Source organism: Mytilus edulis, chromosome 5 (genome assembly GCF_963676685.1).
Source record: "Mytilus edulis chromosome 5, xbMytEdul2.2, whole genome shotgun sequence".
Classification (NCBI taxonomy): Eukaryota; Metazoa; Mollusca; class Bivalvia; order Mytilida; family Mytilidae; genus Mytilus; species Mytilus edulis.
The window spans coordinates 73,906,509-73,924,975 of NC_092348.1; positions in this window are offsets into that span (position 1 = coordinate 73,906,509).

Here is an 18,467-nt window from a genome sequence, read left to right on the forward strand (position 1 = left end):
TTTCAGGGTCCTCGACACCTGCCATTTTATAGCATACTATGATATTATAAGAGAGAACAATACTAAGTAGAAATACAGGCAACAATAGTATATAACGCTGTTCAAAAGTCATAATTCGATTGAAAGAAAACAAATCCGGGTTACAAACTAAAATTAAGGAACAAATATAAAATAAAAAAAAGAAACAAGAATTGAAATGATTACGAATAGAACGACGAAATTCCGTCATCACATATTTTAAAGGTTTATTGCTATGACCAAAACTGTTACTTCACAAAATCGTATTTAACAAAATCTCATTTGTTGTGTACCAGTATGTAATAAACTTGCAAATTTGCCTTTCTTTTTAAAACATAAAAAAGTAATCAATCAGTCATTTAACTGCTCAAAAAGATAAAAGAAAAGTCGTTGTATATACTTTTATTGTAGAATTGATGAACGTTGCAAACAAGTAGTATCCAGAACTATTTCTATATATTGGCGGATCGATATGTTTAACATTAAACGGCTATCGCTTGATCTAGCAGAAGACAAGTGGAATTATCGTCAACACAGAAAGTGATGAAGCGTCAAGATATGTGTGAAAAGGGGATCAATTGACAGCAAGAGGAATAAATTTCCTTCTGGTTCCAATTTAACAAAGTACGGAAATAGTACGTGGATAATCCACAGGAGACTCGTCTATTGCACTTGTTACCTTAACAATCTGATCTACGGACCGATAACAGAGTCCACGTGATTTAGATCGCGGACGATGATTCCCGTTATCAAATAATTGGCAGAGAATAAGTGGCATTATTTGTAGTGGAAATTAGATACAAGGTCTCTTCATGGTTATATTTGACAATCTGGTTTGGTCTGAGTCAGTACATTAACATTGAGGAAAAATTATTGCATCCTAAACAGAATCGTCTAGTAGAGAAATGACCAAACGATTGCGAAATTATGCAGAAGATACTATGTATAATGTCAGTTAATGGTGCTAGTGTTTTCGAATATGAATAATGATCTATATAAATATTAATTCAGAATTGATTCCTAGCTTAGGTTCGATTTATTATGGAATTCGTGTTCAAACTTGGTTTGTGGTATGTTAAATCTTTGTTTTGTCTGTACGTCTTTGACTTAAGGATTTTGGTTCTCTCCTTTTTTTTATCGTCTTACCAACTTTGTAATTGAAGACAATTGCTTCAGCTAAGGATAGAAGACATTTGATAGTATCAAAATTCAGAACGGCACTGTTGACATACTCATTTAATTCTATTGAAAAGTGACGAAATTAAATTCTGCTGAGCGAAAATTCTACCTTAAAAATTGAAACCTTGCTCATATTCTAAGATCACAAACATACCTCATCACCTTATAATATTTACATATATGGTACCAATGTTACTGCGACGCACTTCAAATGCACATTTAGAAAAATAATGTCGTTTCGGGGATAATTATGCCCAAGGACAAAAGATTTGAAAATACAACCAAACGTAGAAGAGTTGAAATAAGATAATATTAAAAAGCGCTTTTACATCGTTTATTATTGAAAACACTATCGTATTGTTTTCTGAAAACATTAAGAGTAAACTCATCATAGATACCAGGAAATGTTATCTTTGCGCCAGACGCTTGTTTCGTGTACAACCGTCGTCTGGCGCTGATTCATCAGTGACGCGCGAATCAAAAAATGGTAAAAAAATGGTAAAAAAGCCTATAAAGTACGAAGTTAAAGAGCATTGAGGACCAACAATTCCTAAATATTGTGCCAAATACAGCTAGAGTAATCTATTCCTGAGGTAGAAACGCTTTAGTATTTCAAAAATTCAAAGTTTTGTAAACAGTTAACTTATAATTATGAACATTTCAATGATAACTCAAGTCAACACAGAAGTGCTGACTACGCGGCTGGTGATACTCTCGGGTAATAAAAACTCCACCAGCATTGCATCGACCCGGTGGTTGTAAATAAACTTATCATAGATACCAGGATTAAAATTTTATGTTTACTCCAGAGATGTTATATTACAATATTAATTATTAAAAAATTCTTCGAAATGTTTTCCGTGATATATCAGTACATGTTTTGTCTGGCAGATGAAAAAGTAACTTTAGAACTTTTTTTACAACGATGCTGATATAATTTGCCGAATCCATAACCGTTACATATTTAGATTTAAATCACAGCTAGTTATTTAAACTATACGGAAAACTTGTTACGGAAACAGATTCTATAAAAATACATCTGTAGTTGAGAGTAGTTGTATTTACCATATGTCTTTAGAATTTGACGACCTGTAAAAAATATTCAAAACTTGAAACATTGTCATTTTACAATATAACATTACGGACATGGAATAATTTGAGTACAGTCAAACACCAATTTGTTTCCAAACAATCAAGGTTTTCATCAATTATGCAATACATAATTTCTATAATTACTAGAACACACCCGTGATATCGCGGGTCCGTGACTGAATTAAAGTATATAACTATGCGCAAGCCTTATTTTAGTATTAGTATTGTCATCTGATAAAGTCATGCCGATTATAAGATACAAAGTTTTCTCTGCTATCAAATCTCTCTGTTTGAACCCGTCGAACTGGAACTTATCAATTATTGGTAATATTAATTATTTAGAAAACAAAAGGTCCTGGAATGGAGTATTTTTTAATCAACAACATTTTCCTTTATTAGTTATAAATAAAGTTGAATTCTTTGATTCGCTGTTTTACGTCATGCCCGCTAACAAATTGAAAACTGTTCCTATACGCCTTATTTTTAGTCACAGATTTTTAGTATTCGTATTGTTATCTTAGAAAGTCTTACTGATTAAAATACTACAATAGGTAACAATTTGACAATTTAGTAGTGTCAACCCTGTGATTATGACCCGTGTATATATCATATTAATCCTAACTACACCGTTTGGTGGTGCGCCTGTCAGATGCGGAACGTACAGATAAGGTAATAGGTAACAGGTGAATATACTATTGGTATCAGTATCGGACTCGACCCGGAACTTCTTAATTATTGGCAATATTAATTACGTGGAAAACAAAAGGGCCTGGAGTGGTGTAATTTTTAATCTACACCTTTGTACTATATTAGTTATATATAAAGTTGAATTCTGTGATTCGTCGTTTTAACGTGATGACGGCTGACAAATTGGACCTCGCAATTTTAGTATTATAGATGAAGATATCTTATACTTATTGTAAATTATCCCACAATGCTTGCTTTAATTTAAGTTAAAAAAAAAAACGTTGTAAATTTTATGTGGATTTACCTTCATACGACAATATCAAAGCAAAATAACGGAAAGCAAAGGACGAGTAAGTAAAAAAAACACTTACAGAGCTATATAACCAAAAAGGAAGCATAAAATAATAACCAGATATATCTAAAAAGGAAATTAACAAAAAATACTGAACTCCGAAGAAAATGCAAATCTTAAAGTCCATAATCAAATGGAAAACAAAAGCTCAAACACATTAAACGAATGAATAATAACTGTGTAAGAGGTGTAGTTCTGAAAGAAATGGGTTCTTTTAATGTTGAGGTATAAACTTTATTTGTAATTTTTAAGTGAATACAGTATCGTAGGCGAGAAAGAGAAATGTTTTTGTTTGTTTATTTGAAAACTTCTAGACATTAAAATAATAATAAACGAAGATTAACGTGGATTAACTAAAACGATGAAATCTATAAATATAAGACAGTGATATCGGGTTGTAAAACGGGATTTAACCATACACAACTTGTCGTGTTTAATTTCAAAACTAATACAGGCTCTGTTCAAGTTTTCGGTTATTCTAATTTCTTAACTATATAACAAAATGTTCTTTCTAATAGAATTATTTTTTTCAGTTGGCAATAGGATATATCAAAATCTATGCCTGCCGGGAGAAGGATAGGGCGAGAGAAAGAGAAAGAGTCAAGGGAAAGAATCTGGCATCCCTTTTCATATTTCAGAAATGACTTGGCCTAAGTAATGGATAAATAGTAGGAGAATTTTACCGAATTATTAAACCACAGGAATAATGGAGTAATTATTAGTAATTACAAGTGGACTTTTAGCAGAACATTTTACCACTTGTTAACTTAAGAAAAAAACAAAGCTGGTTTACAACTCAGCTGCATCATGCACAGATGTTGCACAACTTGGTAGCCAATGAACACAAAATCATCAATCAGATTTCCAGCATTGAATAGCTTGATTTAATTGTATTCATATTGAATTCTCTTTATGGTAAACGTCTCACCATTGTATGGATCACTTCTTTGATATTTGTGGTTTTCTGATTAATAAATGGTCTAATTAGAAATTATTTTTTATCTCTTCATAATTAGATCACAATGAATTAAGATACCACACCACAAATATGGTATGCAATGTACATCCATGCATATTTTAATATTTTGATAAAATTATGGATAAACGAATGTTGTATTGTATAAACGAAGAAATGATATTTGATCATATTGTTTTCAAATGTTAGCAAGTTACATTAAAATATTTTTAAATATCTATGCTATTTAAATTTCATATTTTCAAAATGCAGAAGGGTTTTCATAAAAAAAGAAACTTTACGATGAATAAAACAATATAGAAAGACAATTTATCCTCTAAAATATAACGTTTGGTTTGGGCACCAACATACTTTTTTTTAAATCAATATACTTGTTTCGAATCCATAAAAGTCATACATAACTGCTATAAAAGTAAACGTCAAACTACATGTTTCCTGAATGTGAAAAAAAAATCAAAACCTTTAGCACTGAAAACAACCACGTCGTGACTTGTAATAATCATATTGGAACTTTGTGTGATTATAATAATTATTTAGAACCCCGCCGCCTTCCCCTCCCTCATCCCAAATAATCGTGATATTGTAGTAGCTGCATTTTAGTGCACTGAGACAGCAAACTTTGTAAAATTGAACTTTTTTTGACAAACATAAATAAATACACTAAATGCTATCATAGTAACATATGTTTTCATACATTCACAGAAATGTTAAATACATAATAACTATGAAAGATGTAATTGAAAAACTGAGAGTAAGTCAATTCTTAAAGGATAAACAATTAGTCGGAAAAAATACATAATCAAATACACTAAATGCTAGCAGCCATACTAAAATTTGTCTTCATACGGTCACAATATTGACAGAAATGATAAATACATAATACCAAATGAAAGATGTAAGTGAAAAAACTGAGAAAAAGCCAAATCAAGTGTCGATTTTTAAAGAATAAACAACTGGTCGGAAAAAAATTTAAACTGCTAAGATAAGGAATGTCAGTTTTATTCAATAACGACTTTGAACTATGACTTTAAACAAAATATCAAAAGTATATTTAACACATGTCAAAATATGCAGATACATGTTGAAGTTATCGAAATTTACATGTCATAATTTAAAGTATACTTTTTATCCTAAAACGTTGCAAATGGAAATATATATTCTGTTAACACACCTGTGAGTTAGATTTTGTAATATCGTGTGAGGAAAAAGATTGTTAAGAATACCTTTGAATCTTTGTAGTCTAAACCTCTTCCGTTTTCTCATATTTTTTGTGAAGAAACAGTTATCAGTGAGAGAAATTCAACCTTTTCCCCAAAATTGATCTACTCACGCAAAAACCCAATCAAAGGTTTCATTTTTATAACACTTAGGTTACAAGGTTGCTGAATTTCCATCAGTTTCACACAATACTACAGACCACCCAATATAATTTTGAAATGTATACAGAAATATATAAAGCATGATTTTATTAGATAAAAGTACTAAGTAGTTTTTGTGAAGAAATGTTTAATACCAATTGTATTTTAAAATTTTATACTAGGTGATTGTAGTAATATCAAATTTAACTTTTTGCCATGTCCTGACGGAAAAGAATATCAAAGTCTCTGCACGTCTTTGCAATAAACCTTCAAAAGCCTTGTAGCCGACTAATTGCAAGGCAGATAGATACCTGCCCTACCCTAATATTCCTTCGTTTTCCTGTTGAAGTTCTATTTTCTCGCCTTTTATCTTTTATAAACTTACCTAAGCACTTTTACCCCTGAATATGCATAAGCTACCCGTCTCAAATTCCGTATTACCCTTTTCAGTTTCTTTTATGTCTTTAATCTAAAACAATTATCTAATCTACGGAAGAATATTAATTTATTTTGCTCTCTATTTAGTGGAATATGTTGGTGATAATCAAATCACATTAGATAAATTGAATTATATAACATTTCTTCAATGCCTACAACAGTTCCCCCTGCATCATTCTTTATAATGTTCGATCGCCTTAATTAGAAATAAAGTGTTTTTGAAGAAGTAAACAGTTTGTCAGACAGAAATTGTATGAATAAGATTACTCGATCGTGACGGAATGTTGGTTCTAATTTTATTGTTGTTGGATATTAAGCCATTTTAATCAAATTAGCTTTGAAAAATTGTTGAATGAATCGGAAAAATATATGAACGTAAAAGGCATGTTTTCCGGTAGATTTGATTGTGTTACAGAGCGAGTGTGTGTGAAATGTTTCATTACTATTACACCATCTGTGAAGTTTTTTTTTTTTAAATATCTAAAAAATATAAAAAAATAACAATCGTTTGATATTGATAAATAAGCTGGTATGGAATAAATGGATACGGGTAAAGATTACTAGACGTAATTTATCAAAAGATATAACACAACAAAGTAAAACAAAAAGATTTGTTTTTAAAACAAACTTGTTTTCAAATGTACAATAACGTACATGTATTAATGATAAATATGAAATAACCAAACCACACATGCTTAAGTTCTTTGTTCCGATTTCAGCATTTTTATATAATTTCAAATAATGAAATTTCTCTTACCAATTTCTTCTAAATATAACTTTTTGGTTCGATGCAGATTTTCTTACCTGGTGGCACGATGCCGAAGTTTACCTTTTGATGTTTATTGTGCAAATGCACGACACATGGTCAAATATCTTATGATTGAGTTTAAACCTTGAAGTTGTTATATAAAAATTCAGATATTTTGTCACGTATAATTACAATAGGTTGTCGAAGGTATTTGACATAATTTGACCGTTCACTAATCTTAACTTTGTTCTTCAGTTCTTGACTTTGAAATATTGTCCACTTACTAGTAGTTCAAGTTAGCAATAGCAGATACATCCATCCAACTTGGACTTTTGGAAAATATTGTTTCGTGGTTGGTTTTCGAAATTTAACTGACGATTGAAGGGTCCACGAAGGAGATGTCGAACATCTCAAATTCTAATAAAAAAAACCAATATCCTTCTTAACGATATTTTTTATGAAGCCCGAGACCAACTGATTTGCCCTTATTTTAAGGAATTTGGAACTTAGCGAAATTTGCAAATGTGATTGAAATAGAATGCTTTAAACATTTTCCAAACCATAATGCCTATTAGCTAGCTGTTGTCAGCAACATAATATGTTTTATTATTTATTTATTTTTTAAATTTAGATATTTATAAATTTTAGTTTAGACCCAGAGACTTAATAAAATTTATAATCGGCTGTTATGAATACAGAAGTAACCTTTCCGTTCCGACAAGCGCAAGTATAGTTTATGAATACTTACTCGTTATAGAAGAGAATTTCAATTGTTAAAGAAAAACATCAACCTCCAAGGTAAATTCACAAAGAGGGAGAGAGAGAGCTCATAGAAACTGACAAAACCAAACTTTATCAACCAAAGGAACGAGTGAAAAACAACTGTCATATTTCTGACTTGGTGCAGGCATTTTCAGACGAAAATTGTAGGATAAACCTGATTTTTTAGCCAGCGAAACCTCTAACTTATATGGCAGTTGTTTATACATACAGTATATTGTTAAAATTTGGCGATCAAGGGTAGTAGTTACACTGTAAACATAAAACTGACATTTAAAGTAATAATTTTATATTTCAAATCACGAAATTTTAACAGAAACTCATCACTTAATATCAGACGTAAACTGTTTTACGTCAGACGCGCGATTTTTTAATTTGTTCATTTTTAAAAGTCTAAATGGTACTTTATAAAAGCCAGTAAGTTCACTCTCTAAATCTTGAAAGTTCTACTAAAAAACACAATGTTGACTCTGTAATAATTCAATGATAATAAATGTCCCTAATACTATTCCGTACATAAAACAGAGATGGTCAGAAGTTGATTCAAAATCACTCTTAATCGAAATTTTGATATTTCAAATCTCAAAATTGTAACTTTTACTTGAAAATAACTCTTCATAGCTACCATGAGTTAATGTTGTACGCCAGACGCCCGTATCTAGATATTTTGATCTTTAAAGAGTCAAATTTTGAATATGAAAATTTTTCATTCTCTAAATTTTAAAAATTTCGACTTTAGAAAATTTTGTGATAATTAATATCCCTAATATATTTCGATACAAAGCACAGATATAACAAGTAGGAAATATTAACTATGATATGGGTCTAATTTGCATGTTGTCATTTATTATATCAACTTATAGAATTTTTTGGGTTTACTAATAGGGACTTTTTAAAAATATATGTTTTGAATTACAAACATTCAAATCCAGCTGACCGATTAATGTACGATGAATAAACAATAACTACAAATATATAAAATATCAAAATTTAAAACTTTCCGTAACCGTTTTATCCGTGCTGGAATTAATTGCATACTCAGACAGCTATCAAGTCTCACTCAACAAATACCTTATACGTGTGACTTTACAGAACATGTTGAAAAACGTTGAAACGAAACGCTTACGAAAGCTGACGATGCACGGAATCATAACAAAAGAATTGAACAAAGTTCGTGGTGATCGGCGACAGCAATCTTTCCCTTGGCATGTGCAGTGTTACCGCATCTTTCCTTGTTTGATAAAATTTCCTTTTCATTTGATAGCTTAACAGTCAAACAAACTCTTTACGAGTGAGCAAGCGGCAGGTGCTAATTGTGTTGATGATGTATACCATGTTTGTCCTCTAACAGCTAGAGTATCTGATGAAGAAGATAATACAGATATGACATTGTCATATTTTGTCTATCACGTAATGTTTATAGATTTTACTCACGAAGGAGTCTAACCATAGCGTTTCTAATTCCTGAAACGATAACCAACAGGTATTGTATGGTACATATTATGTAAGGATACAGTGGTTAAATTTGTAACCCCGATAAAAGATACAGTATTTTTTTTAAAAGATTTATTCTCATACCACTGTTACTTGGAGTGAAATAACAATAGCTAGGACAAATTACATATGGAATTGATATGAAAAATCTTATGATAATATCAGGATTAAAGATTACGAATAATTAATAACAAAGTCAAATTTCAGAAAGGAATATTGAAAGAAGATACTTGTAGTAAAAACCCATTTGAAATACAACTGTATTAAAGAGGACTGACATGTTCCTTTTATTAACCTTATCTTATATGTCTGTCACCTCTTTCCTTTTTATCATACCTTCTTCTGGCTGCTTTCTTTATGAATCTCATCAGACGATTTTCCTTTCCTTTCATTTCACGCTTTGAAATAGGTAGTATATATATATTATTACCACTATACGTCAGTGCCACTGATGGCCATGGTGGACTAATTTTTCGAGGATAACACCCTACCAGTAGTTTACCTTATGTACTGGTATGTTCGGTAGTAGAGAAGTGTATTATAATTATCATAAATATGTTAGAACAAGCGAAATGTCTGAAAAGTACTAAATTTACTGTAGTCAATTAGTCTTAAAGCTGACCGAAAGACTGAACATGATTGACTAAGCAATTGAAATGGTTGATTTAACTGAAATGAAATGACAGTCTAAGACTTGAATTTATTTACAGGTTGCGAGTAGAATAATTATGATAATGACATAACACAAAATAAATTTGAAGCGGCCGAAATGCCGAAGCGTTTTCCTTGAATTGCCTTCATTAGAACGCCCTCACCATTAAATTGTAACTTGAAAAGCGTGCTTAGTAAAGGCAACATTAGTATACCGCTGTTCGAAAGTCAAAAATCGATTGAGAGAAAACAAATCCAGGTCACAAACGAAAACCGAGGGAAACACATCAACTATAAGAGGAAACAACGAAAAAACAGAAACACTAAAGTGCAACAAAAAAAAAATACAAACGAAAATGTCAGAATAGTTTGATATTTATCGGCTTCCTTAAATGTTTTATAAACAATGTTTACATCAATCGTTAAGTGAACTTTGAAAATGTTAAAATTAAATGTTTACATCAATCGTTAAGTGAACTTTGAAAATGTTAAAATTGAATGTTTACAACCAATCATTTCTTAAAGTATTTCTCGATATTGTAAAATTCTTATTGATATATACAGTCACGTAATTACATTTGCACTTCAAAGTGTCCTGCACCAGATTGATTCACATTTCGACAACAAATGTCTCTACAGTGTGATGCCGAAGCCAAAAACAAAAAAGTAGAAACCAAATACAAACGTCAAAGAGCCGAAAAGACTAAAAAGAAATGACGAGGAATAAGGGTTATGCATAAGGGTGAAACATTCCTGAGTTTAAAAATACGTTGAAATATTTAAGAACTGCAATTTTTAATATAACAATATCCGTATGGTCATGCCAGTATCGAGAGTTCATAATACTGTGCTGTTGATACCTACGTGAAAGACAGTTCACCACAAGAGGTATCGACCTAGTAGTAGAAATGCCATAAATGGTATCCATTTCACTGCACCAGGTCAGATTTCGACAATAAATTTCTCTTCAGTGATGATTGAGACTAAAATATGTGAAATCCAAAACATTACACAAACGTGGAAGAGCTGATTGGAGGGAAGAAGACAAAATGAAGGCAACGGAAGCATATCATTTTTCTATATTCATCAATCTATTTAACTCGATTTAACGGAAACAAATCCGGGTCACAAATGTTGAAAAGTTGAAAACTCAAAGACAATCAGTTTGATTATGGTTCATTGCTGTTTTTATATTTGCGGTCAGTACTGCCAAGAAAAACCATGCTCAATATTTGTACAATAGAACATGGCAAAAATATATACAAACACATTACTTTTGTCCTGACTAAACTCCCACAACAATTTGGCCATATTTCCTGTGTGAAATCATAATTGTGAGATGATCAGACAAAATCTAAATGATGAATGTCATTTTTCTTACCCAATTGCCAACAATGCAATCTTGTACTGATATTTCACATTTTTATTTGGCAACGAAATGTAAAGACAAAAAGAAGGGCGATAACTTCATAGATTTGCGTGCGTTCATGTTCTCACACGTTGTCGTTCTTTGAAGTTCTTGCCAGGCACCTATACAGGTAATTAGTATGTATGCCATCAAACACAAATACACAGGTGTGGCTTTTCTGGTGGTCAGTACTGCCAAGAATAAGCATGGGAAATTTTCAAACAATAAAAAATGAAAAGAACAAACAATAACACATTGCTATGGATCAAACGTTGATCATAAGTCTATAGTATTAATATCTGAAAAGAAATAGATCAAATATTAAAAATGAAGAAGTGTTGCTTCCATCTACCCTGTGAATTAGATTAATAAATTTTAAGGATGAGCTTGCATTATTAATACATAATTGAGTAGTTAACAATTTAATATTTGTTACTGAAATCAACATTTGTAAAATTCAAAAATCAGGTACAACGATAATTTCGTCACCCTTTTATTTTGTTGTTCTCAACGTTTCTTTGTTTTCTAACATTTTTAAATTTGCACGTTTTGAAATACCACAAGAATTGAAGCTCAGATGGATTTTATTTCGAAAAAACCCCAACTTTTTATCGACTGTGTCGAACATTTAGACGATCGAAAACATCTTAATTATAATTAACTCTTATTTGATATTGGTTAGCCATATTCATTTAAAACTACCATTACTCTTTCTTGCATCACCACAGTAAGAAGAAACAGTTAAATGTAATATCAGCGATAGAGACTCATGACCGAATATGAACTCAACATGACGGGAGAGTATGACAAACCCCTACGAGGAATCAGAGTAATGCATAGACAAAGTATAAAATAGTATTCATGTACTATCTAAAAATTCAAATTTATCATTTGATTCTTCATTACTGTATTTATTTTTGTGGTCAGTACTGCCAAGTAAAACCATGCTCAATATTTGTACAATAGAACACGGTGGGAAAATATATACAAACACATTACTTTTGTCCTGACTAAACTCCCACAACAATTTGGCCATATTTCCTGTGTGCAATCGAAATCGTGAAATGATCAGACAAAATCTAAATGATGAATGTCATTTTTCTTACCCAATTGCCAACAAAGCACTCATGCACTGATATTTCACATTTTTATTTGGCAACGAAACGTAAAGACAAAAAGAAGGGCGATAACTTCATAGATTTGCGTGTGTTCACGTTCTCATACGTTGTCGTTCTTTGAAGTTCTTGCCAGGCATATAAACAGGTAATTAGTATGTATGCCATCAAACACAAATACACAGGTGTGGCTTTTCTGGTGGTCAGAACTGTCAAAAATAACTGTGGGAAGTTTTCAAACAATAAAAAAAATGAAAAGAACAAACAATAACACATTGCTTTGGATCAAACGTTGATCATAAATCTACAATGTTAATATCTGAAAAGAAATAGATCAAATATTAAAAATTAAGAAGTGTTGCTTCCATCTACCCTGTGAATTAGATAAATAATATTTTTAGGGTGAGCTTGCATTATTAATACATAGTTGAGTAGTTAAAAATTTAATATTGGTTACTGAAATCAACATTTGTAAAATCCAAAAATCAGGTACAACGATAATATCGTCACTCTTTTATTTTGTTGTTCTCAACATTTCTTTGTTTTCTAACATTTTTAAATTTGCACGTTTTAAAATACCACAAGAATTGAAGCTCAGATGGATTTTATTTCGAAAAAAAACTCCAACTTTTTATCGACTGTGTCGAACATTTAGACGATCGAAAACATCTTAATTATAATTAACTCTTATTAGATATTGGTTAGCCATTTTCATTTAAAAGTACCATTACTCTTTCTTGCATCACCATATTAAGAAAAAAAAGTTAAATGTAATATCAGCGATTGAGACTCATCACCGAAAATGTACTCAACATGACGGGAGAGTATAACAAACCCCTACGAGGAATCAGAGTAATGCATAGACAAAGTGTAAAATAATATTCATATACTATCTAAGTATTCAAATTTATCATTTTATTCTTCATTACTGTATTTATTTTTGTGGTCAGTATTGCCAAGAAAAATCATGCTCAATTTTTGTACAATCGAACTTGGTGGGAAAATACATACAAACACATTACTTTTGTCCTGACTAAACTCCCACAACAATTTGGCCATATTTCCTGTGTGCAATCGAAATCGTGAAATGATCAGATAAAATCTAAATGATGAATGTCATTTTTCTAACCCAATTGCCAACAATGCACTCTTGCACTGATATTTCACATTTTAATTTGGCAACGAAATGTAAAGACAAAAAGAAGGGCGATAACTTCATAGATTTGCGTGTGTTCATGTTCTCACACGTTGTCGTTCTTTGAAGTTCTTGCCAGGCACCTATACAGGTAAGTTGTATGTATGCCATCAAACACAAAAACACAGGTGTGGCTTTTCTAGTGGTCAGCACTGCCAACAATAACCATTGGAAATTTTCAAACAATGAAAAATGAAAAAGAACAAACAGTAACACATTGTTATGGATCAAACGTTGATAATAAATTTACAATATTAATATGTGAAAAAGCAAAAGATCAAATAGTGAAAATGAAGAAGTGTTGCTATCATCTGCCCTCTTAATAAGATAGATAAAATAATTAGACAGAGTTTGCATTATTCATACATATTTGAGAAGTAATCAATTTGAAAACATGCAATTGAGAACATTTCTTACTTCTATAAATGCGTACATATATAGGATACACCAGCTTCTGTTAGAAACTGCTCTAAGGTAGAACTGTCAGAATATGTTCACAGGTAAAAATGTAAAAAAAAAACTACTCACGGGTCAAACTATCAGAATCTGCTCAAAAACATTAATGGTATCAATGCATTAATCTGCTAAAAAACATAAATGGTATTTCGAGAAACATTACAAACAGTGCATTGAAGTTGGAAATCTTAGCCACTACTGAATTAGGTGAAATTAATATGCCAGTTTTAAAAGCTAAGTTAAGCTTTTTATCTTTTCGGATGTGTTTTGTTATTTGATTTTGCCATGTGATTATGGACTTTCCGATTGGATTTTCCTCCAAGTTCAGTATTTCTGTTATTTTACTCTTTTCTGTACTCCTTGTACTTTTGGCTTTTCATCTACGAAATATGTTTAACTTTGCTTTAGGGTGTTTGAACTTTAGTTAAATGTTTTGTTATGTGTCCCTTTACATTTCATATTGTATTAAAATTTCCCATGATAATTATTGGCAGTTCTGACCACCAGAAATGCAACACCTGTTTAATTGTCTTTGAATGCATGTATAGTAAATACCTGTTTAGGCGCCTGGTAACTACTTCAAAGAAGGGCGACGTGCTAGAACGTGAACACACACAAAACTATAAAGTTATCGTCCTTCCTTTTCTTCTTTGCTGGATTATTACGAGAAGATTTGCAATGAATGCAAAATTTGCGTAGTTGGCACTCAGATGATAAATAAGTATGCTGTCTTAAGTCGCGTAAAAAATGCCAAAAATGTATTTCTTTAATCATAACGCCCATCTTACTAATCATAACAGCTAATTGTTCAAAATTCGCTTTGGGAAGCTACACTAAAGCTCGTTATATAAAGTTGCTGTAAAATTGCAATCAAAATAAAATCTAGTGTTTTAATAAAATGTTATATCTTGTCAGATGAATAAGGCAAAGTTATACTAATATTATTTTATTTTAAAACGATTGAAACATTGTGAAGCAATCTAAATAGTTTTAAAAGGGACGTTAATAATACTTTAAAACGCTGAAACTTTTGCAATTTAAGATTGGAATTAATATCTGCTTCTTCAATGTTAATAAACATTTTACTGTATATAATATAATATTGATGCATACAGATATAAATTTTCATATAGGTATTAAAGGTGAGGGCTTATTAGATAGATGGTCGTATTATTAGTAATAACTGTAACATTAAAAATACGCAATTCATGAAATCATTGAAGAATGAAGATGTAATTAATACTCTTCAAAACTGGTTTGAGCTCATGAACACAGATAATGTTGAGCATATCCTACTCCACCATAAGCATCCATTGTGTTGCACATGACAAAGCTGGGTGACAACTTACATTATGATGTCGTTGTTGCATTTAGTGGTCATATATCATACTTATATATTATGATTCCACTATGTCTTCGACGTGGTAAGTGTATATTGCATAATTAAGACTTAAAGTGTACGAAAAGCAACAAATTCTAAGACATCACATGGCGCCAAAAGAGTTTGTTGTATGTTTGAAGTATATTCTAACAATACCACACAGACTCCATTGTAAAACAAGATGTTTAGTGTTAGCTATAGGATAAACTAATCGTGACGAAAACGCTTGCTTAATTTTATTATAATCAAATAAAATATTTATAATGAAAAGGAGAAAGAATTTGGGTGGACGTGCAAATGTTCTGGTCTGTTACGTTGATTATGTGCAATTTGACTTATGTAGATAACTGTCTTACACTTAATATTGTTTCATTTAAAACTGACGGCAACATTAATTTTCTGCATTTTACATCAATAATAAAAAAGACGCTTAGAAAAAAAACCTTGTTGCAAATAAAACGTTTTATGATAGGATATGGTGCCAAGAAAACGAAATTTCACGATGCACTTTATGACTCATAACATATAAGTTGGTTAACTAGAGAATGCTTATTTGTTATTAATTTATATTATGTTGTGTTTTGTTTTCATCCAAACTGAGAAGAAAATATGAAACATAGAATTAAGTTAAAGTGCGCGCCTAGAAGAACAAATCGGCGTCAGAATGATGTGTTTTATCCCGCATATTTACGACATCTACAAACGACCTACTTTGATTTAGTTATACCGAAACACTGTATAAATTATCATATTCAATGTAATGATTCCTGGTTAAAGTAGTATAGATCTTTAAATAAAAAAGGTTGAATATGTGTTTTATACACTTGAACGATTTTTTTTTGTAAACACGTGTACACAGGTTTTCTTAAAAATATCTTTAGAATTGTACTGCTATTGAATTTATGTCTTCCTGTATACTAATTAGTGGACAGCTTTTCCGTATGTAGTAACCCTAACCATGACACCACTCGATCTTCGGCGACTGGAAAAAGTAAAAATATCACTGGAATAAACATCAAGCAGACACAAATAAAACACAGGATAAAAATAAATAACAGTTATAATGTTCAGTCGAATCAATAATAGACCCGAAAATACAAGCACCTGAGATCACCCCTAGTTTTTGGTGGGGTTCGTGTTGCTTATTCTTTAGTTGTCTATGTTGTGCCATGTGTTTTATTGTTTGTCGGTTTGTTTTCTTTCATTTTTAGCCAGGCGTTGTCAGTTAATTTTTGATTTATGGGTTTGACTGTCCCTCTGGTATATTTCGTCCCTCTTTTACAAGGTTCTCAAGCACTAATATAAAATCATAACATATTCAATAAGTCTATACCTGTTCAACTTTGTACACTTAAATAAAATACAGCCAATACATGCATAGTTTTAAAGTTGGTCTTGGGTTACACGTTTACCTTTCAATTTTAAAATGTTTATTTAATTAGCTTTTTAATTTTTATCATTTAAAAGTGGAAATTTTCCTTGGTTATTTTTGTATATTCTATTTTGATAAAAACTTGAAAGGTATGCACACGTTGCTATATATGTCAATGAGTTAGCAACAGAATAGAAATAGAATAAAAACAAAGCAATCGTTTATATTTAAATACAATTTGAAAGCTTAGCTCTTTAGTATTCGGTAAATATGGATTCTCAAAACAGGTACAGATATGTAGTAAACCGCAGCAATAATATCAATAACAAGAAAATTAAAGATTAAACATGATGAACATTCGGATTAATATAAAATGTATAATTCTATAATCGTCGTAATCTCATCTTCTTTATTCTTATGTTAACAAACTACTTATATGCATGCGATGATGTGTATATATTAAAAAATTTATAAAAAGTGACTATCAAACCAAATTGCATGTAAAATTGGGCATGTTGAGTTCTACAAAAATATTTATCGATATATCCAGTATAAAATTATGTATCGATATGTTCAATATAAAATATGTATCGATATGTCCAATGTAAAATTATGTATCGACATGTCCAATATAAAGTTGTGTATCGATATAATCGATACAAAATTATATATCGATATGTCCAATATAAAATTGTGTATCGATATGTCCAGTTGTTTGCTTTGCATTACTTTCTAGGGACCGATGACAAAGTTTTATATAGTTCTAGTAGAAAAGAACAAATAGTTTTAATGTTTCAACCTCTTATGTTTTAGATTATGAGACTTATATATTGCTGCAGGTAAATTGAATGCCATTCAATATACAATATACACATGAGACAAAATCAGTTAATAAACATTGTTTTTTTTTAATATAGCTCATTGGTTTGTAAACAAATCTATTTTTTAATTGCTGCATGCATTAAATTGATTTAATTGAAAACTTCTCTGGATGATATGCCGCTGAGATTTTTCAACATGCAAATGTCCTCTCGATCACTAATTATGTTGCAAATGTATGCATAAATATTGAACTGTAAAAACTAGACATTTTTAAGAGTATTTAGTACTTGCAAAACAACGATTCAATAATAGTCAGCATAACGTGTCCATATAAGAAAAGGTGAAGTTCAAAAAGTTGTTTAAACAAAGCAGTTATCCAGCAGTTCACACTATAGCTACGAATAACAATACATGCAACATTTAAATATAAGAAAACTTACTACTGTGAAATTCCAGTAGAACAAAGAGGATTAAAAGCTATTAGTTATTTTTTCAAAAAAGTCCAAAACTGTGATGCTGAAACTAATTTAAAGGTTTTCACATGGGTATCATATCTGTCCTCAATCTTTACCATCCGAGGATATGTGTTTCTTGCCAGGAACTTTGATATGCACCTATAGATTCTTGTCTACCCAAAAATTAGATTAATAATAAATATAAGCATGGGAATTATGTTTAGCTAATATAAGGCTTTGTGATTTGAATATATCTGATTTATTTTGGCTTCTCAGGGGGTATATGTTTACCTCATTCGATACTTGTGTCTTATTGCCAAATTATATATCTTTTGTTTTAAAAATCTTATAACTGTTTTAATTGCATATTTTAGAGAAACCTATACTTTTGCGCCATGACGGTCTGTTTTCTGATACGGGTTTATCTTTGAAACAATATTTCCATATACGACAATACAAGTCACACATAGTCAGAATTTTGTTAGAAATA